The sequence below is a fragment of the Heterocephalus glaber genome, unplaced genomic scaffold (genome assembly GCF_053883595.1).
Source record: "Heterocephalus glaber isolate CG9 unplaced genomic scaffold, H.glaber_assembly_v1.0 deba00001587, whole genome shotgun sequence".
Classification (NCBI taxonomy): Eukaryota; Metazoa; Chordata; class Mammalia; order Rodentia; family Bathyergidae; genus Heterocephalus; species Heterocephalus glaber.
Window position 1 is genome coordinate 2,635,935 of NW_028258365.1, and position 22,648 is coordinate 2,658,582.

The following is a 22,648-nucleotide window of genomic DNA, read 5'->3' on the forward strand; positions in this document are numbered from 1 at the left end:
AACCATAACAGTAGTATTTTCTGTGCATAGTTACTATGTATTTCTAGTGAATGATATGTGTAGGTCACTAGCTTAGGTATTCATATACTACATAAACATAGATATTATAATGATTTAATTTTATCTTTTAACTGACAAGTTTATTGGCATAAATCATTATTTATATATATATATATATGTATATAGATATATTTCATTCTTTTATAGTGTAGAACATTTTCATCACCCCAAAAGGAAACTCTGTAGGCCATTAGTAATCACTTCCTGTCTTCCTATGTCTTCAATCCTTTTTTTTTTTTTTTTTTTTTTGTTACCAGGGATCGAACTTAGGACCTTGCACTTGCAAGGAATGTGCGGAGCCACTGAGCTAAATCCCTGGCCCATGTCTTCCTTTGTCACCCATCACCAGCCTCCAGCAACTGCTATCTTCTACTCTGTTTCTATGGATTGCCCATTCTGTATATTTCATAGGGTAGAATTATATATTACATGGTTCTGTATCTCGCTTCATTATCACTTCATAAGCTTTTTAAGGTTCATTAGCGTTGTAACTTATATCATAACTTCATTCCTTGTTGCTGAATAACATCCCATTGTATACCAGTTTGTCTATCCCAAGTGAACTAAACTTAGTTTTTAATTGCACAGCCCTCAGAATCCTCTTTATTTTTCCCATGCTCATTTTTCTTACCTGTCTGCATCCCATGTCTTTCATGGTTGGGTTTTCACTTTCCTGATTTCTTTTTGGAAGACTATCTCAAATGGTGCTATTATAGGACAAATGCAGTTCCCAACCTGCTAGATTTCAGATGTACCAAGTTCTGTCCCCTGAAATAGAAGAATGAATTCCAGAGAAGGTTAAAAGTAGGAAAGGTTTATTGGGGAATAAGAATAGCTTCTGAGAAACAGGAGGATCCCGAGTAGGTTGCCACTGAGGATCTATGTCAGGGGTAATTTATACAGCAGAGTCACAATGTGAGTATAATGTATCTTAGTTACTTTTTTCTCATTTAAGGAGGAAAGGCTTTTTGTAGCTCACAGTTTAGAGGTTTCAGTTTGTAGTTGGCTGGTTCAAAGGCAGGGTGGCACATGGCAGAGGAGAAATAGTTCATGGCAGGCACAAGTTCAGAAGGCAGCAGCAGGAAAGTAGCGAAGCAGCAAGTGACAGCAGCAGCCCTCTTTCTGTCTCTTATATTCTATCTAGGCTACCCAGCCTTAGTGGGTAGCACTCATACCCAGAGTGGTCCTTCCCATTATCCATACAGAGAACTATTCCAAACCAGTCAGTTGGCTAATTTAGTAATCACACACCTTTGATCCCAGCATCACAAACTTAATCCCAGCATCACATACTCTAGATCCTGTCACTTCTGAAATGTCCCACCTATGACTGCATGAGGCTTTGGGTGGACATCTAGACACAAGCCATAACAATGGGTCAAGTTATAATCAACCTATAAGATTACAAGTATAGCCCCTTAGCTAATACTGATTAAATAGGGAAATTGGACATGTAGCAGGATATATGGCTGACACCATTAACCTTGGCTTATCTGTGACTTCTAATACAGGGAGATTTTGGGAAGGGATGGGTCCAGGCATTCTGGTCACACACCTGTGTCTGATGCATATATTGACTTAGTGAACTGCCTGGTACTAGTTACAGTATCCAGTAGTCTGCTTATCTCTTAGGGGAATGTGCAAGTCTGACCATTGTGACTTTTATCTTGAGGTCTTGCTTTCTTCTGAATCACTTTCAACCATAATTCTGATATCTGTATTTTTCACTGACTTCCTTAAGACCTCAGCCCTCTCTGACTGTATATTAATTTCTGTCTAAGTTAGCTGGCTATAATATTACCTTTTCTGAAATTGTTTACCCTTGAACCATGGGTATGTTAGTTAGCTTTGCATTGCTGGGACAAAATAGATCACATAAAACAGAGGTTTATTTTGGCTCACAGTTTCAAAGGTTTCATTCCCTGTTCATCTGGCTCCAAAGTGGAAACATCATGGCAGAAGAGCGTGGTGTGATAAAACTGGTAACCTCAGGGCAATCAGGAAGCAGAGCACAGCAGTACAGCCAGAGAGGAAGGGGTCAGTGTAGTCCCCAAGGTCGAATTCCCTTGACCCACCCAGACACACCCAGAAATGTGCTTCACTAATCTTCCAGGTATCAAGACAGTCAAGTTGGTAATCCAGATTAACCCTCACAATTGGGAATAAGCAATCTCCTTTCTTTCAGATTCTCCCTGTTTTATCTGTGTCTGTAGTTTCTCCTTGGGTTTTTGATCCTTTATATAACTGCCTTTCACGTCACATTTTAGTCTGTAAAACTAGGGCATTTCTTTTGTTGCAGAAATAGCCTTGCAAATAACCAACAATTAATCAGTAGTTTTTAAAAATTAATGAATGAGATTTTTGGAGATCACCTAAGTGTCACAAGACAAAGGCCATAACATAGGGTACTCAATAGTTATTTAAGTTGAGATGCCACAAAAGTGTACTGTATCTCAGGAATTAAGGACAGTAGCTACATTTGGGGGGAGGAGACTAGTCTTTTCACTGTGCAGTAATCTAGTGAGTGGCACATAGTTGGAATTCAGTAGATGTTTGTAGACTTAGGCCTAGTATTTGACGGCAGGATTTGAGGAAATTTTCAATGTCTTTGGAAAGGATATTCTCCCTCTCTCTCTCTCTCTCTCTCTCTCTCTCTCTCTCTATATATATATATATATATAATTAACATACTTAGAATCCCAAGTTTAAAGGGAAAGCCTTTGTTGGTCAAATGAGGAAAATGTTTGGAGAATCGTGCAGCAGTTGTTTTTTACTCTCATATGAAATCTGTCATCTTTAGATGTGACCATTTGGGTATGGTCAGCAAATGTTTGCTTTTTTCCTTTTCTTACCAGAGTAGTAAGTTCAGTTACCACTGAAGCCTTAGTAAAACAAGGCCATGTCCTAACAGGAATTACAACATTTTCTTTTTTAAAACATTTATTTATTTATTTATTTATTTATTTATTTATTTTGGGGTGGGTTTTTTTTTTTTTTTCTTAAATTCTTTTATTAGTACATTTTAGGTATACAACACAGTTACATTTCTCATTGGGAACTTGTACCTTTACATGATGCATCCTGGTTCTTATAAAAATTTATTTTTATTAGTACATGTTTGCGGTACATAATGGTTAGACTCATCGTGAGGAATTGATACATGTACATAACACATCTCAATTCTATTTCTTCCCCTTCCTCTCCACCCCTGTTTTTTAAAATTTTTAAATGATTTTTCCCAACATCAGATTCATTTATTTATTCTATAAGTTCATACCAAGTTAATTATCATGAACAGAGGAAATTATAAAATTTTTCATACCCTTCATTTTTATCTTCCTCATTGCTATCACTTTGTTACTACAAATATTCTTAATTTCTACAAATATATGCAATTTAAAATATTTAAATTATAACATATCAGTAGTTGCTCTTGGCCATTTTTCTTATTTTGTGCAGTTCTCAAGATTTTATTCCTCTTTGTTTATCTTAACTTATAACACTCTATTTTCCTTTGTCTTAATTGATCCAATTTTAAGTGTACATTTCTTACCTGATCTTTTGTTAGCTTGATGCTTACTATGACAATAAGCCTCATCAATACCTACCTTTACCGAAAGGTTTAATTCATATCACTCTGTAATGAGAAAAGACAGTGTTTTCCTAGTTGATAGACTCTTTGTAAGGCAAAATCAATGCAACGTAAAAACATCTATTAATTTAGTAATTCTGTTAATCTAGTAATTTCCACAGAATGTCAGCCTCAATAATGAAAGATAAAATTCGGGGGTGTTTACTCTTCCTCAAATTCACTTCTAAAGAAGAAACATAATGTATCCATGATTTTCTGATGATTTCCTTGGGTGCACAGAATGCAATGTCTGGACAGGGCTTCCTGTTTCTGAAGGAATGACTAGATGGGAAGCCAGCCTGCTTGATGACCTACAAACTGGCTTTGCGGAAGCACAGCAAGTCCAGCCACAGGTGCAATTGTGCTGAGACACAAGGCTCCTTCTTAGGGACCTGTGCATGCTGTGTGTCTCTCCACTGTCACAACTGTTCTGAAAACTGGCTTCAAATAAGGGAAAAGCCTAGTTACCACAGCAGCCCAGCAGCTAATAAGGAAGAGTTATAGGGTTGGCTGAGTGTGAAGGAGGCACATCTAGCGGGTAGAGCTGTGTAGCAGAGTTCTCAGTACAGGGCGGAGTGTGCTCCTTTCCTCTCCCTGAAGCTATTTACACAGAAACTAAACTGGGTAAGCACTGGCAGTAGATCAGGGGCCTGGCAGGAGATGGACAGGGCACTCAAGTCACATAATATGAAGACTCTCATCAAAAGACTACAAAAATCAGAAGTATATAAAATATGAAGGTAAATAAAAGCAGGCAGGACAAAGGCCAGTCTCCGTACCTGAAGAGGAAAGAGGAAAGAATGTAGCTAAACTGCAGGAAGATGGCTGTGTACAAAGTCAGCCTCATAGGAGCTCCAGTCTGTCAAGGGACAAGGCCACCGGCTGAGAGCAGTCAGAGACACAGCCAGGGACTCCGTCCCCTGACCTGAGGCTCCTCTCCTGTCTCTCATGATTGTTCCCCATTGGCCAAGCCCCCCTGAAAGCTGGAGAACAAGGACCTATGCAGCACCCCCAGGGTCAGAACAGGCTAGAACCTGGTGCCAAGTGGTCCGGAGGGAAAGTGGGAAACTGTTGCTTGAAGATGTCTTCCTAATGGGACATCACTGTCGTCCCCGCCGATATTAAGGAACTCTGTGAACAATCAGTGACTCAGAAATACTTGAGGCTCCCCAGTTCAAGCATTCTGAAAATACAGATTTCATATTCATTCAACATCTACGGTAGTTTAATATGTTCAGTTATGGAGAGCAAAATCTTACTCTAAGGAGTATTTTGTTCTGCTGTAGTATAACTCCATAAGGAGGGTTTTCACATTGACATCTGCCTTCCTATGAAGTCTAGTGCTCACTAATTCTCCTGGAGCTACACAGAACAAGGTTACTCTCTTTCCCTGTGTTTTTGTCTCTATGGTAGCTTGCTTGTTTAACAGTCATTCATTTATTCAGCATGTTTGCTGACTGTCAGCTGTGAGCCAGGATTATTATTCCCTGTGTTGAGTATGAGCTGTAAAGCGATCTAAGCCTCTGCCCTCCTGAAGCTTACATACTAGGGGTAAAAGACTTACACTGAACAAACAGGTGCTGTCTCTTGGTGATAACTGCCTAGACCAACAGCAGTGAACTGTGATCACAGGGGAAAACTGCGGTTTAAGTTGGGCTTCAGTTCATGATGAGTCAACCGTGTGACACAGTGCCAAAAAGCCTAATTCTGCCTCAGGCTGTGTGAATAGTATGCCCAGTATTGGAGAGGCAGGGTTTGCTTTCTCACTGAGCAGCTGGCTGGAGTATTGCATTTACGTCTTGGAGAGACACTGACACACTGAAGCTTGTTCAGGGGATGTCCCCAGCATAACCTTTTAAATAGCTGAAGAAAGGCATCATATTCCCACGGAGTATTCTCTAGGCTTAACCTTCCCAGTTTTGTCAACAGTTTCTCACATGGCATGACTTTTATACTCTTGACCATTCTTATCTTTCTCCAGATAATTAATTTCTTCTTAAAATGCTGCTCCCAGAATTTAACTCATTTCTCCAGATGTGGTTTCCACTTAAGTAATGCCTATTTGACTCTTTTCTTCCCTTGATCTGTTATTTCATTTTAGTTAGGGATTCAATTTCCTTTTCTTAAAAAAAAAAACGAACAGCTGTGTTACTTCTGATTTCCTATGTTGAAGTCCTGTTAAGCCAGATGTCCAGCATTTCTGTTTGTACAATTTATGTGTGTACTTACACATAGAACCTAAACTATTACAATGTTACCTCATTGCCATCCATGCAGTATTCTACGATAAGATCCTTTTGAATATTCTTTCATCTAACTTTGTTAATTAATCAGTAAGCACACTTTCAGATTTCATCTATAGGACCAATATTATTGACTAATTAAAAGAAAAATGAAAGCAGACCATTCTTTTGGATGACAGCAATCCAATAATTCAGTCCTCTTGTTAGGACGGCATTGAAGATAATCATGAACACTGTTAACTATGTCATCCATTTTACATTTCCTGATTTGATCTAGACATTGCCAAGAAATGAAGACAAATACTGATCATAGCATTTCCATCGGATACCAGGCTTATAAAAAGAAGAGTTAGAATAATTCAAAGTGATATTTGAATGTGACTGCCATCCATCCCTGCCACTCTTAAGTCTTTAGTCTGTCTACTCAAACACCTGAGATAGATTTTTGGTCCCAGGCTCACCTCTGCACAACTTACTCTCTGTGTATTTGTCCTTTTCATCTTTTGTGGAACTTCTGCTTTCATGTACAGTTGGTCATGGCTCTTTGGTTCCTTTGGATAAGGTGTGGCTATAAGGTAAAGTGTTCTTTGTCCTCTCTTTTCAGGGTGTGCCACCATTTTTAGTTCTAAGTCCCTTCCTTGATCAAATCTAGACCATTGAGGTAGCTCTGCTTTCTGACTTCTGTGAAAGTTGTATTACCTTCTCTAGGATTTTTATCTTTTTTCTGCTGAAGTTTAGGAGAAAGTAGAAGGCTGCCCTTGGGCCCTACCTGCCCTTTCTGATTTTCCTGCAGGGAGTAGACTCTTTTGCATTCAGTTCCAAGGCATTAGTACATGTTTTTGGTTGGGTTTTTAATTTGCAAGCTCCAGGTTTTGGATTTTAATTTGTTTTAATTTGTGAGCTACAGTGTTTTCTTTTAGGTGCTTCCATATTTTTAGGCTAAATGAAGACAAGGAGAGTATTGACTTTATTCTGCCTGGGAGTATTTTTGTTTTCCAAGGAGTTTAGTGTGCTATTTTATGTGATTTTTCTAGATGAAATATACAACATTTTAATAAATGCCCAAGAACCTGTTCTTTCTTGCTGACAGCGTGACTTTCTAGAGGAGAGTTACTGAAGCTGCCTCTTAACTAGTACCAAAGTGACCATGGATCCAGAATATTGTAAAACATGCCAAATCTATAAAGTCAAGTGACTTTTAACTGAGAATTCATATTGGGTGTGAGTTGTAGACATGTGCTTAGGCTGATTGGAGGATCAGTATCTTAGCTAAGTTTAAGGAAAAGAATCTGCTTAACAGCTTTTTGTGTGCTACACACAAAAGGCTAAATCCCATCTGGTGTATACTGTCGTGGGAATCTTACTTTTGAGATTCACACAGTGTGTTCGGGTTTTGCACATTTGGCATTTGCTTGAGTATGTGCAGTGTGAATTTCATACCGAGTCTCTTACTTCTTTCCTGTGGACTCTAAATGAATTTTGACTAAAACAGTAGCAGTCATCCTTACATTTACAATCTGTGGCTACTACTGAGTTTGTGTGGGTATTGTTGTGTAACTGAGGTGGCTTCACAAGCAGTGCTGTGGAAGTGGTCATCGGCCTAGTGCATTGGTGGCGAATCTGCAGCATGCGTGCCACAGTTGTATCACTGAAAACTCTGAAAGGTTCTCCATCACTGATCTAGTGAATACCTTGAACTTACTTTCAAAAAGGTCTTAGTTTGGAGGAAACTTTGCAACGCTCCCTGGATACGTCCCAAAGCACCCTAGAACGCGGGTGACACGCACTGGGCAGTCATTGCCCTGACTGCTAGACCTTCATTACTCACTTGCCCCTACAAAGAGAAACTGTAGAGCCAGTAAGCCCGGTAATCCTCCAAACACTTGTTAGTCTTCTTAGAGGAGCCTTTGAGTATATCCTCCCTTAGAAAGATGGGAGTGATATTCATGGCTGAGGAACAACTGTGATCATTTTGGTATATTGAAAACATTTGTTCTTTTTGCAGTGAGGGGATCGAACCCAGACCCTCATTAATGCTAGGCAACTGCCCTTCCACTGAGCTACATTACCAGCCCTTCAAAATACATTTTAACACAATCAAACTTTGCAGCTGAAATGATCTTGCAGTGAAGGCTCCTTAGCCCTATTTGCTGGTTAAATGATGCTTTGATTCCTTTTGAGGATCCCGGGCCCTCTGTAAGCCCATCTGCTCCTTCTCTGTCTGAGCACTTAGCACTTGGGTGGTCAGGAGGCCCTTTGTCTCCTTTGCTAGGTGGGAGGAGTTGGCAGGCAAGGACCATTGCTTCGATTACTTCTCTGCACTGGTCATTCTGTGACAGGAGATAGGGAAGAAAAAGAGCTGAGAATAAGCTGTATTTCTTTCTGCTTCCTGTTTGACCCTGGAAGACCCTTAAGTTGATGAAGACTATGGAACGTAGCAGATGTTTCAGGAAGTGGCCTCCACAGTTTTCTGAATGTGACAGATTGTTTAGTTTCCCAAGCCGAGCCTGTTATTCCACAGCAGGAGTACTGATGTGATTGTTGTGGGGCTGCCTTCTGCACTGTAGGATGTTCCATCAGCAATAGCCTGGGTCTCTGTCCCTAGATGCCAAGAGCACACCCCCATGATAAACGAAAATGCTCCAGACATTGCCACCTGTGCCCAGGGGGCAAAACAGCCACCTTCAGGTGCTTCCTACCGCTGTGCAGGTACTCAGGTCTGGGTGAGACCAGCAGAGAGTAGAAATTCAGCTTTGGAAGGGAAGTAGATGCCATCCAGCATTGTCTCCTGCAGCACGCCCCACCCCACTCCAGCCCAACACACTGTTGTTTTCCATGAAGAAACTGTGATCTGAGAGAATTAGAAAAAATACAAGCATGCAGAGTAATACTGTTGTGGGACTGTAGGATTATTTGTTATAAGTTTGTTTACAGATCATGAACATGTGTCTACTTTCAAGTAACTGAAAGGAAGCATAAACTTATAGACATCGATAAACAAGAGGGTAGTGGTTAACATCCCAGAAAAACTTATGTCCAGCACCACTAGAAAATAATTTAAGATGTATAGTGAACATTTTTCAGATTCAGGAGAATAAAGCAAACTCATTAGAATATGAGTAGATTTCTGGCTCAGCCCTGTGCAGTTGTATGGGCTTCATGTTAGCCTATTTTAAGTACGTGTATCAAGAGAAAAGGGTATTTAAAGTAACAATAATTTGCCTTTCAAAAAGACTTGCTTATTATATCTAGAAAGTAGATATAATGATGATAGAGAAATAGCTGCTAAGATATTTCTGCTCTACTTATGTTATATAAGGGTACTTTGTATCTTACTAAGATTTCTCACGTAAAGGCAACAATATCAAATTAAATATTAGCCGCTTGTGGTTATTTTAAGACTTATCTCAATCACCAAGAGAACTTGGTTCTCACAATTTGTACCTTTTGATTACAAATACCTTTAAACAGGTTTATGTTGTACCTCATCAAACATGATAGAGGATCAGCTGACTGAGAAGCCTTGCCACAGAAATTAAGCATTTTAGAATTTCTTATGCATAGAAGCTGTTTTTATTTTGATCCCTATCATTCCTCGTCTGTCTTTTCAAGAGAAAATGGAAGGATACTGAGCCACTGGATCCACACGATATCTGTTATTTGAGGTAGTGTAAAATCTGACAGATTTTCTTTTCCATGATTTTTGGTGGATAGTGCAATATTTGTATTTGTATTTAATGGGATAGTTCTTGTTTTGTTTGGTTTTGTGTAAGCTTTATACAGACATATCCGAACTTATACAACAACAAAAATGCATCTAAAAAGTTGTGGCTACATCTATTTTTAATAAGTGAAGTTAATAGCATCAGGAGAATTTGTGAATTGAACTTATTCTAATATTCTGGAGACTTTAATAGATACCGGTACAGCTATGCTTTGGTTTATCTCTTTTTAAATGTTATTTTGTAAATACTCAATTTGACCTAATTCTCAATGAACAAACTTTCAACCATATAGGCTGGTGATTTGTTGAAAATTAATACCTGAAAATGTTACAGTTTTTAGTATTTGAAATCCCTTAGCAAGGAGACACTTTCCTTAGAACAAATCCTTTGGAGACCCTCAAGAAGTTAGTTATTCTGGCAAGAAGTCTTTTTGAGCTTTTTGGAACATTGCAATATTAAATTGATTTTTCTTAAAAGTGGTTTCTGAGTTGAGTAATTGTAGCGTCCTGAAGACATGAGGACGTCAGAGGTCTTGGCACAGTCTTGGGGCCCAGGGGACTTCTCCATTTTTTCTTTCTGTGTAGTCCATCATTATATGTGGGAGTTTTATGAAATTTCTTCTGTTACGTTGAAATTCTTAGCTTTGCATGCTGTAAATGCTGCTCTGTGAAAACAGGCTCTGTGTATGTCTGTGTATGTTTAAGTGAAATGAAAAAGAAATGTGAAATCCAAGACATTTCTTGAGTTTGGAGTGGTATTTTTAGCCATGTTCCTGTGTTCCAAATGATCCCCTTTAAGTCGGGTGATTGGAACTTGGAACGGAGCTTCTCATAGAAGCCACAGAATAGTATATATGGTAGGAAAGCTTCCAGATGAGCCCTCACAAGATTACTCAACACCTCAGATACTAACATGCTTTGCAATACAGGGCAGTGGTATAGAGCAAGTATCAAAACATTGGTATTTAATGGTATTTAATCTGCAACTAATTTCAGTGCTAGGAATTAAAACCGAACCCTTTTCAGAATTAAAGAATAAATTTCATTTATCTTAAAAGGTGGTTTCGGAGGACAACTAGTTTTAAAGAGACTTTGGTGGAAGAGCTTCCCAAGCAGACTGGAAGGTATCTTACTTAGCAGTGCAGTTCAGGCATCTTGGCCAAGTAAATCAGCCTACTCCTCCTCTCCCTCTCCACCCCCCCCCTTCTTTTTCTTGTGGTGGTACTGGGGATTGAATCCAGGGCTTTTGTACTGACCTGTAACTCTAGCCCTTTGTAAATTTTTTATTTTGAGACAGGGTCTTTCTAGGTTGCTAAATTGCCTAGGCTAGGCTTGAACTTGTGATTTTCCTGCCTCAGCCTTCCAGAGTGCTTGTGTTTATAACCGTGCACCATGACACCTAGCTGTAAATCAGCTTGTTGAGCCTCAGTATCTTCAGATGCCATGGGAGTAGTTTGAGGAAAGTGATTTATAACTGTAAAGTCCTATAAAAGATACAGTGTCATTCTGGTTGTTTTCTTAATTATAAAAATCCTATGCCCATGCCTTTCTCTTCCTTGACACTTGTGCATTAGTAGCAAAACTCTTCATGCTTAACAACAATTAGCAAAGTGCCACATAGCTCACAAATGTAATACATCCATGTTATTTTGAATCACATAGATTACAGAAATATTTGCTTTCTGGGGAGGAGTAGACTGGAGTTTCCAAAGTAATTACTCTCTCTCTCTTTCTCTCATTTTTCTCTTTTCTCAGTCCCTCCTGTTTTGTCCTTGTCTGAGTATCTGTTAATCACCTCCAGTTTCAGGATACACATGGGGCTCTCTCCTGCAAGCCCTGCCCTATCTCTGACTTTGTGCCTCTGGCCTCAGACCAGCTCACACCCCTAGCCCCTGCAGTTGAGTGGCTCTTCTGCTCAAGGCCTCATTACGGGTGGAACAGGCAGCCAGTCTGGGGGGCCATGGCCTCCCAACATTGTTTCTATGTCACTGACCCAGCCTTAATCTCACTAAAAGTGCGCTGGTCCTAATCCCCCAAACGCGGGGAGCTTTGAGGGTAACACTAGTATTAGGGAAACGTGGGGGGACCCACTGGCCATTGCGGACCAGAGCTGCTCTGTTCTCTGCCTCATTCTCTGCACTGGAGGTGGGAGGGAGAAGGAGACGACTTGTGTACAATCTACCAAAGAGTCATATCGAGAAGGTTTTATTAAAATATTCATTTTTTTATGAAAGTTATAAAATTCAAGGAACAGACAGAATAATAACATTTAATGTTGGAAGAGAATTTAGAGATCAAGAAGTGTGACTTTTTTTTCATTTTGGACTGGAGGAGTCTCATGCTGGATAAGTTAACTGATTTGCAATGTCTCCTGCCTGCCAATCTGAGTCCTTTCAGAGGACATCCTGAAGACAGTCTATCCGGGTCTTTTCACCTCCTCTATTCCCTGTTTTGTATAAGCATTTGCTGAGACCCTAGAATTTATCAGTCTACAGAGACTAAAAATAAAATTAGAGGTACCCTACTATACCACCTGGGAGTCCCTCCTCCCACCACAGGACGAGATAGTATTTATTAAGCAGGACAATTAGTAGGAGTAGTGGAAACAAGAAATATGACACAGTTCCTCCTCTTTTGGAGCGTACAGTATTACGTTACATCAGTAGAGGGAATCTGTTCTGTACTGATGTAGGTGTGTTAGTGTACTAAGTTCTAGTTCTGTTTCTTCAACTGACTTTAGTTGAGACTTAGAAAAGATCATGTAAGTCTTGGGCCTCAGTTTCTTCTTCATAAAAAGAGACTATAGAGTCTTGACACCCTCTTATCTGTACTTTTTGTGAGCCACAATCTCATTACACTATTTTAATTTTGATTATCAGGCTTTTGCTCCCTGCTAGTCTTTTTATTTCAAGATATTCTTGGCCAGGCCATAAACATAAATTACTTTTATGCTGACGTGATAGGCAGTGGTGCAATCCCTAGAACCACAGGTTAGAAAAAGGCAGAACCATATAATGGTCTGTCCCTTCCATTTTAATGCAAGACTCCATCCCAAGCTTAGGTAACATAATTTGGATTATTATATACCCTGGAAAGTGTACCTAATATAGAATATAACTGCTTTTGAAAATTCAAGGACTAAGGAAAGAAGTTAGAAGATGATTATTGTAAAAGAACTTTTGACTCTACAAAGGAATTTAGCCTTAGAATTTTTCTTGTTTCTCTAGTATGTTAAAAATGCCCTTGAGAAAACAATCCAAAAATCAATTGGAACAAGAAGAGACCCCAAATAGCAAAAGCAATTCTAGGTAACAGAGACATGGCAGGGGGTATCACAATCCCCAACTTGAAACTATACTACAAAGCTATTGTGATAAAAACAGCATGGTACTGGAAAAGAAACAGACCTGAGGACCAGTGGAACAGATTAGAAGATGTAGAAACAACTCCAGACACACTCAACCACCTCATCTTTGACAAAGGAGCCAAACACCCTCACTGGAGGTAAGATAGCCTCTTTAATAAATGGTGCTGGAGAAATTGGGTTTCAACTTGCCAAAGATTAAAACTAGACCCGTATCTCTCACCATGTACTAAACTAAAACCGAAATGGATTAAAGATCTAAATGTTAAAACAGAAACACTAAATCGGCTGGAAGAGAGGTTAGGTAGAACTCTTGAAGGCATAGGCATAGGAAAAGATTTTATGAACAAAACCCCAGTTGGCCGTGAACTAGCACAAATAATCAACAAGTAAGATCTCTTCTTATTAAAAAGCTGCACAGCAAGAGGAACCACCAACAGTGTGAAGGGACAACCCACAGTGTGGGAAAAAATTTTCACCTGCTGTTCCTCAGACAAATCTACTATCTCGAATCTATAAAGAACTTAAACAAATCAGACCTCCCACATTTAAAGATCCAACCCAAAAATGGGCATCTGAAATGAACAGGCATTTCTCAGACAAAGAAGTAGAAATAGCAAAGAAACATATGAAAAAATGTTCAACATCACTGGTCATTTGAGAGATGCAAATGAAAACAATGCTGAGATTCCACCTCACCCCAGAAAGAGTGGCTGCTATCATGAAATCAACCAATAACAAATGCTGGCAGGGCTGTGCGGAAAGACAAACCCTGCTCCACTGCTGCTGGGAGTGTAGACTGGTGCAACCACTGTGGAAATCAGTATGGAGATACCTCAAAGAATTAGGACTGGAATTCCCATTTGACCCAGCTATTCCCCTGCTTGGTATTGTACCCAAAGAATTAAAAGAATCATACCACAGCGATGTATGTGCACCCATGTTCATAGTGGCACATTTTGTAATAGCTAAAACTTGGAAGCAGCCCAAGTGCCCATCAACTGGAGATTAGATAAAGAAAATGTGTTTTTTTAAATAAAACAGAGTACTACTCAGCCATAAAGAATGAGAAATTAGAGACATTTCTAGTTAAAGGGATCCACATTGAGGTGATACTCTTAAGAGAAATAAATAGGACACACGTGTAAATACCAAATAGTTTCTCTGGTGTGAGAAATTGAAAGTGTAAATAAAGTTCAAAATGTGAAATAGATAATGTGAAACAGGAAGAAAATGTCCAAAGGGGAAGGGAAGATGGGAGGGGTAGGGGAAAGGAAAGAAGGGAATGGAATTTATATGAGAAAATGAAAAACATGGGAACAAAGTCTATGTAAATAGGAAGGTGTTGGAGGGGTTGAAGGGAGGGCAGGTGAATGGGGAAAATATAAGAACCAAGATAGATTATGTAAAGTTGCAAATTCCCAATGATGAATGTCATTATATTGTATACCTGAAATATACCAATAAAATTAATAACAAAAACCCAAAAGAAAATGTAATACGATTTATAGATGTTTAGTGTATTTTTACCAGAAATACATAGTACTGTATACTTAGGGTTCATAGTTCTCTGCAGCAATGCCAAATGTATGCACACCAAATATGTTTTCTCTTAACTAACTGGGGGAATTTCCTATAGTTTGAGAGCTTTGTTGCTGTTGTATTAGAATTTCTTTCCCTCTCCATGTTCCTCTCAATAGTACAAGTTGCATTCATATATAACAATTAGTTAAAGTTTGGGGGATCATCTCTGGCTGTTGGATAAGTCACCCATTTACAGGATGGACCTGTCACTGTGGAGGTGCTACAGTTATTCTAGTGGGAGGAATATGGGCCCTGTACATAGGTTCAAATACCAGCACTACCTCTCATTAGTGTTATGCAAGAAACCTACCCCCTCAGAATCTGTCTTACATGGGAATAATCATAATGATGCTTGTATCACATGACAGAGTAGAGCATTTATCATTTCTGAAGGGGCTGAAAGTACCCGTCTTGCCCTTCCCCTCTTCCAGAAAGCAGCCCCAGAACATAGCTCTAGGAGTTATAGTGTCTGAGACCCTTTGAGGTTTTGGGGTGTGGTACCAGCCGTACTCAATGTGAGACAGAGAGCCTGTGGCTTCTGAAGCCAGCAGCTTGCGTTCAAGTCAACCAGTCTGATCCTGAAGCATCTTTTATTGCTAATGCCTATTTTCTGGTTTGTAAACCGAGGCTGGCAGCATTTACCTCAAGGGTCTGCTGTCAGTCGAGGAGCCTTGAGTTGTATAAGGTGTTTAGAACAGTCCCTGCACATAGCACGCCTTGTTTGCCTCAGTCTGTTTCAGTGAGGATTGTTTTGTTGTTGGAGTTCTCTGCAGACTGTTTTTGAACATTGCATGAGGTGGCCATCGGCTTTCGAAGGACCACCAGTACTTCAGCGCTGGAAGCTCTTGCTTCTGAGCAGTACTTGGCCCTCTGCTCTAATAGGAGATAGCTCTGCTCTCAGAGCCTTTCATCTCGTGCACTCTCCCACGTGTCCCCTCAGCGGCTTTTGTTATTAATGTGGAGAGGTTGAAGTCACTGCCTTGGGTGCAGGCCAGGCACCATTACTGAGGTCGTATATTACTTTCCTAGACTCTAGTCAGAAACAGGATGATGGAAGTCAGAGGGCCGAGGAAGCTGCCCCTTTAGGCAGCCCACATGAAAGGTGTGTTTGTTTTCTTCATCATTCTTAGGTGACTAGATCAGAATCCTATTTAGTATCATAGTGATATTGTTTTCGCTTACTGGGATACAGTCATTATCCTGCTGGGCTCTCATTTTGCTTATTTTCTGCTTAGAGGGCTCATGCTGTTTTGCATCTTTCTCCATTGTTTCATTTTTGAAAATCTCTTCAGTTGATTATCTGTCCATGTAAGGCAGGTAGAATCTCAACGGAGCTGTCTGTTTCTTTAGGTCCTGTATAACATACTAAGTTATTTGGGAGTTATTCAGTCTGTGTCAGTTTTTCTTTCTTACTTTTCTTTTTTCTGTAGATGAAAGGACACTGTGGAGAAAGTATTCATTGAAATAGCAAATGAAAATGTGTTTCCCTCAGGAATACAACATATTTTTCATTTTCTGCTCGGCTTTTTGTATTTGGGGCTTGGGAAACTATTTTTTTGTTGTTTTGGAAAAAGCAATGGAATTTTATCAGGAATTTTCCTGGAACCCCCTACCTTCTCTTTTTCCTGAAATATTCTTCCCAAGTCCTGTTTTGCTCTCTAAAGAGGTCCCATCCTTTAAAAAGCCTGGGAGCTAAAGCTGAGGCTTTGATGATTAGTGGGCTTTGTGAAAGAAGATACTGTTTGTCAGGGAAAGGTAGAGTCTGAGAAAGAGCACTCGAGGATCATGTGACCTGCAGTGTGAACATGGAGCAGCGATTTGTTAGCTTGAGCAGTGAAAATTTTTTTTTGCAGTATCTGCAGATAAATATGTGGCCTCAGACCTTCTTTTGCCTTGTGATCGGTAAGGGTAGGTGGGGGAAGGAAGCTGGCAATCTCCAGATTTAAACTTCATTCTGACTTCTGTTTTCAAATTGTGGGGCTTCTCTATAATTTTAGAAACACCCATTGTGAAATGAAAACTGATTTCTTGTTAACTTCAGCTGCTACTACATTGTGACATACATGTACTGATATTTAATATAATAGTTTTTTGGTGTTTACTTAATTTAAAAGCAGTAATCATGAATCATAATTCCTAGAAATATTATTCTCTCATAATGATGTGTCACAGATGTTGGAGTGCTACACACACTCCCCTCTCCATTTTAAATGTCAGTTTAGTGGAGATAAAATGTAGATAATAGCTCTGTATTGTAATGACTCTGGACTGTGTCTCCAGAGATTCTGCATTTTGATATGTTATGGTACCCTCTGATCTTTCTGAAACCATCAGATCATTGAAACTTGATGTGCCGTTTAATCTCAGGAGCTCTTCTGAGATTTCTATATATGATTTACACATAGCTCAGTTTGATCCATCCCCTAAACCACATTCTGCATCCTCTTAAAGAACACAACGAAAGGAGGAAGCTGTGCCCTTAGTGTCATGATATTCTTCATTCCTCATTTTCTTAAAAATGTACACTGGGACTGGGGATGTAGCTCAGTGGTAGAGTGCTTGCCTAGTGTACACGAGGCCCTGGGTTCAATCCTCAGGACCACCAGAATAAAAATATGTACTATTATGATATCATAAATTTTCAAATCTAGATATATAAAGAAAAAAATCTTTTTATTCTACCAGGGAAAACGTGCTGTTAAAATGTTGAAGTATCTACTTCCAGATTAATTTTCAGCTCCATTCTTTTAATAACTACTATAAACTGTTTTGAAACTTACTTTTTTAGAAACATAATATATATGAGCAGATTTTCCATATCCCAAAATATTCTTTTAAATAGCTGCATAGTTTTGTGTGTATTATAGTTTTGTTCTGGAAAGAGTTAAAGAAAGATACTCAATAAAGTAAAAACATCCATTTCAGGGATGTCTCCTGTCCTAATTTTAAAAATAATTGGCTTAAAAGAGTAATTTAGAACATGCAAATTTTATGCTTTACTCAAGATAGATTTATTTATTCTTTGTCTCATTTCTATAACAAACAGTATCTTGATGTAGCAAGTTAATTATAATAATGTTTAATTGGCTATTCCTCATAGTTGTTAAATTAGTGAAGTTTTCAAAAGAATCAATTTTTATTCCATTGAAAGTATCAAGCTGATTTTGAAACAGTCCTTCCTTTTAAATTTGAAATAAGGTTCAAGGTTTTTGCAATTAAATTTTGGATTCCTCTACCAGGACCAGTTGGTGCCATTGGCCGTGCTTTCATTTTGGGGTAAACGTGACTTTCCTTGGTCCTCCAGGCTTTACAGGACAGGAAAGGCCAAGGCAGCCATGGAAATGGAACCAGATGGCAGCCATGAAGGGTGCCAAGCCCAGCAGAGATAGATGCTACATGCGACAGACGAGGGGCAATAGCAAATGTTGATGATTCCAAATTTCCTGGAGAGAAAAGCTCTTCCGTTTTGCTAGTGGATTTTGCCACTACTTGTGCAGGCTTTGCTCAGCCTGGTGTTGTAGAAGTTTCATGCTGTTACTTCTAAAGGGCAGTTGGAAGAGGACATGATGACACTAGCAGGGACTGGTTGGCAGCCACCCGGGCTGTCTGATGAAATCCATTTAATGACACGCTCAAAGTTTTTCAGAGGAATCTGGGCAAGTCATTTAACCTCATGTCATTGGTTTACTTGGCTCTTAAAGGGGAGTAATAATTAAACCAAAGCCATCAGTCATTGAGTGGATTGTATTGGCAGTTTTCAGGTTGAAAACTGAAACCTAGAGCCATCTCCAAATAACACCCTATATTTGACCAGTAATATTACTGTGGATTGCAGTGGACACAAGTGAATTGATTTGGGGAAAAGAATGTGTCTAAGAGTCAGATGTCCCTGAATTTGTGTCTCTGTGCAATTACTTAGGAACATCGTCACTTTGCTCATATTTTATAACCTCTCTGAACTTTATCTAAGTGACCATAACAACATTTACTTTAAAGACAAGTGAGAGCTTGTATAAGCACGTAGCACAGAGTAAGCCCTTACTAGATACTAGTTACTGTGGTAATCGTAGATTTGTGCCAAGTCATTTGACCACACTGTGTGGCCGTATGATTGATCATTAGGGTTCTGTAGTCTTGAAACAAAATTACTTTCCTTTCTAAATTTTTTTTTTGGTACTGGGGACCGAACTCAGGTCCTTGTGCTTGCGCAGCAGGTGGCAGAACCACTGAGCTAAGTCCCCGGCCCCTTCCTTTCTAAATTAATTGTAGCTTTGTGCCTTGAGCTGAACTTGAAAATGCAAAATCTTTATTAATACGTGTCCAAAATATAGTGACTTAAAGAAGTAAAAAGGCTTTAGCACTTTTCATCTTTTTTGGGGGGGGGGGTCAAACTCAGGACCTTGTGCTTACAAGGCAGGCACGGTTCTACTGAGCTAAATCCCCGGCCCAGTGCTTTTTATCTTTATCAGAACAGTCCAAGTAATCCACACTGTTCCATAATTAATATGGTTCCTCAGTAGACAGATTCCTTCCCGGTTGTTTCTCTGCCATTCTGAGAGCCACAGTCATCTTCACAGTCAGAGAAGTTCCTCCACAGTCAAAGATGTGTCCCTACAATTTCATTTCCTCCCAAGAGAAGGAGGATGATCAGAAGTTGGCACATGAGCACAACTAGCTGCAAGAGAGGCATGGAAATAATGTACTTTAGCAAACCAGACATCCTGCTAAATCTGTTACTACAGAAAAAGAATGAGGAAGTAGTGGTCTGAATGTCAATCGGCCTGCCACCTATATTTGTAAATAATATTGTATTGGAACACAGCTATGCCTGTTGGTTTATGAATGTCTTTATTTACTTTCATGTTTCAGTGAGAGAGTTAAATAGTTGCTTCAGAGACCATTTGCCTGCAGAGCCGAAAGTTATTTGTTATCTGACCATTAGCAGAAGCTTGCTGACTTCTGCTATAGAAAATGGGGAAATGAATATTAGAGGAACAACCCATACTCAGTGTCATGGTTTGGGACATAGTAAGCAGGAAAGGCAGAGTTCGGACTTTGTACTTATGAAGGACTGCCATCCCACGTGCGTACAGGGAGTTGGTGTGCAGGTGACTGTTGGATAAGTAATGATCAGGGATAGATGTAAGGAACCAGCCAGGAGGTAACCTGGTGAAGGTAAAGAGAGAGTGCGTAAAAGATTGCATACTCATGTGAGCTTCTGTGTTTAAAGTGGAGTATCAGCCCCCAAGGACACCCCCCCCACACACACACACACCAGTTCCTGCAGATCACGTGCATTTGACTCTGGGTTCATGGCTGGAATGTAGGTTGGCCCCTCTCCACCCATGACTTCTTTTTCGCCCTCCCTCCAGGAGTCTCAGCCTCCTCCAGAGTCACTTCCTGTACGTGTTGCTCTTATTGCAAAAAACTTCCAGCAAGTTCCTGTACCTGGTTACCTGCTTGATAGAGGCCAAACTCCTCCTTGCTTTGTCACTTAAGGTCTTCCTACTCCATGGCCCCAGTCTTCATTTCCTATCCTGTATACTCTCCTATATACTCTGGAGTCCAGCCTAACAGAAGCAACTCATGCCCCCTCTGGGCATTGCTCTGTCCATGTATTTGCTCTTGTTGTGTCCTCTGCCTCACTCTGTCCAGAGGCTCTGGGGACCTGGGACTACTGGCATGTGGCAGGCACAGGAGGGTTCTGACTGCGCTTGGGTATCTCCTACATCTGTCTCTCCCTCCCCAGCTGAGCCTTTTCCCCAAGTCTATGGGTGAGCACTCCTTCCTTGACTGCTCATTTGGCCCTGTTTATATCTCATGTGTGTGATTGTCACTGATTTTGCAGAAACTAGATCTGAGGCCAGGTCTAGATCTGACAGAGCTGTGCAGCCTTCCTTTCATCTAGTAAGTGTCTAGCAATTACCTTATTGGTCAGTACGATAATGTTGCTGTCTACAAACAGGGCCAGCAACAAATTACTGCCTCCTACTATAAAAATTACAGTTACTATACCTGAAGAATTTAAGTCCAGATGAAAATAGAACTCTAATAAGCATGTTGGAAATGAGTGCTGGTTAAGATTTTAAGATCCCAGAGTGATTTTAGGTAGTTTTTAACGAAAGAAAACTACATTTTTAAGCTTTTTCTTCAGACCCCCAAGAGCATTTGAATGGGTTCTTATTTGAAAGTTTTAAACACTTCCCTGAAAAGCCATGACTGAGCTAGAAATTGGAGTGTGCTTTTGTGAGGCATAAGGTGGAATGCATGGGCAGAGACCCTTCTGAGAGCCATACATAGGCCTCCTGCAGAAAAGCTGCCTAAGCCACTCCTCAGAGCAGGAGTGGAACATTTTCTACATCAGGCTGCCAGGGACATACCTGACTATTCAAAGGTCCAGCAAAAATCACTCTGTACCCACAGAAGGTAGTGTTTTTACACCTTCGTCTTTCCACAGTCAGTAATCAAGTGTAAGAAGAGCTTTTATTTTTATAAAAATGATTTACCCTATAGGGTGCCAACCCTTTTTCTTCCTCTGACTTTTTAACCAAGCATAGAATGAGGAAACCAATATAAATAATGAAATACTTGCTTATACTGGCAAAGAACTCACGTTGTTCACTCATCTCCTATTAATTAAAACCTAGTGAGGCTGGTGACAATGTTGAGAAGCAGATGGGTAAGCATGAATTTTAAATGCATATTCAAACCTTCTGAAAGGCACTGTAAGAAAGTTACTACCTCAGTGTAACAGTAGGGCTTCCCCTGTGAGTTCAGTAGTGGACACTTGAGGTTTCAATGCAGTAGTGATCATTGGGATGTTTGACAGGAAGGAAAGCAAGCTTTGGGCCTCTTTCCTTGTGGTTTTGTGCATTTTGAGATTGCTAAAGAGTAAGATCATTCTGGAGGTTTTTTTCACGCTTAAGTTAAGGGGGGAAGAACGTTACCATTGTATGAAAGTTTCTGCTTTGTCTTTGCCTCTAATTCTACTTTTCCTTACTGTTCTATATGGAGTGTCCAGGAGAGTACTAAACAGACAGTAAATGCTCAGTACATATTTGTTAAATGAATAAATAAGTGGGTGATAGTATTTAATTATAAGAGCTTTCTGGAACTTGAAAGCATTCTTACGCAAAGTGATTTTTTTAAATGTACAGACAAAGGGCGCTTATCTTCCCATTCCTCTCCTCCCTTTACTCTGTCTGCCTCCTCCAATTCATAACCCCCGGCACCTCTTCTGGTTTTAAAAGTTTGGGAGAACTGGAAGTATGTGGCCTCATAGTACTGGGAAAATCCCAGTGTTGTGTAACAGTGTTTCATGGGCTCTTTCATAATAAATAATATGAAATGCAGCCAGAGCGAGTTCATTTTGAATTAATAATCCAGTATTTTACAGTGCTGAAATAGGGTGCAGAGCTAGGCCTGGTGTGGAATATCATGGAATTTTAGAAATGGAGTAGAAAGTTTCATCCAGAAGGTATTTCTTGTTCTGGTGTCCAGTTCCTTCACTGTTTTTGAGTTTTACACAAACTTGATCTTCAGCTAGCAGTAGATCAAAGGTATTTGTGAACAAAGCAAATATAATTTATATCCCTGAATTTTGAGCTCATAATGTTTCTTTTTCAGGTACGTAAGAGATACCATAGAACAAATCAATCTCAATTAGAATGTAATAATTTGAATAGTAGGCTTCCCTTTAGGAAATATGTGATAGTGTTTAGCTGTTTGACCTTTGCACCAGTCAAACCTGCCATGTTTCTCTACCCTTTGTCCTTGGAAAATCAATGACTCTACCCTTTGAGTAGCAACACTACTTTTCTTTTTTGTTGTTGTTTTAGTGCTTTTCTCAGAGACTTGTGAATGAGATAATTCAAGGAAGGCACTGAGAGCAGAGCTGAGTGTAGTGAATGTATATACTGTGTACTGTGATAAAGCTTATGCTGCTGAAACAAAGAGACTGCAAAGTATAATCAGTCAGTCAAAGGGCATGTAACTAAACTTACTGCTCATAACAAGGTGAGCATCACAGGCTTGCAGAACAG

General features: G+C 39.7%; 1 protein-coding gene across 10 annotated transcripts in view; it reads left to right on the top strand.

The window, feature by feature from the left end:
• Gab1 (GRB2 associated binding protein 1) overlaps positions 1 to 22,648 on the top strand; it is a 140,953-nt gene that overhangs the window by 32,978 nt on the left and 85,327 nt on the right. Inside the window, exon 1 of one of the 10 annotated variants that reach the window (XM_087193334.1) lies at positions 14,378 to 15,708. The exons of the other annotated variants lie outside the window; for them this stretch is intronic. The gene's annotated coding sequence lies outside the window, so the exon portion shown is untranslated. Of the gene's footprint in view, positions 1 to 14,377; positions 15,709 to 22,648 lie in introns of those variants that run through there. 10 annotated transcript variants of the gene reach the window in all.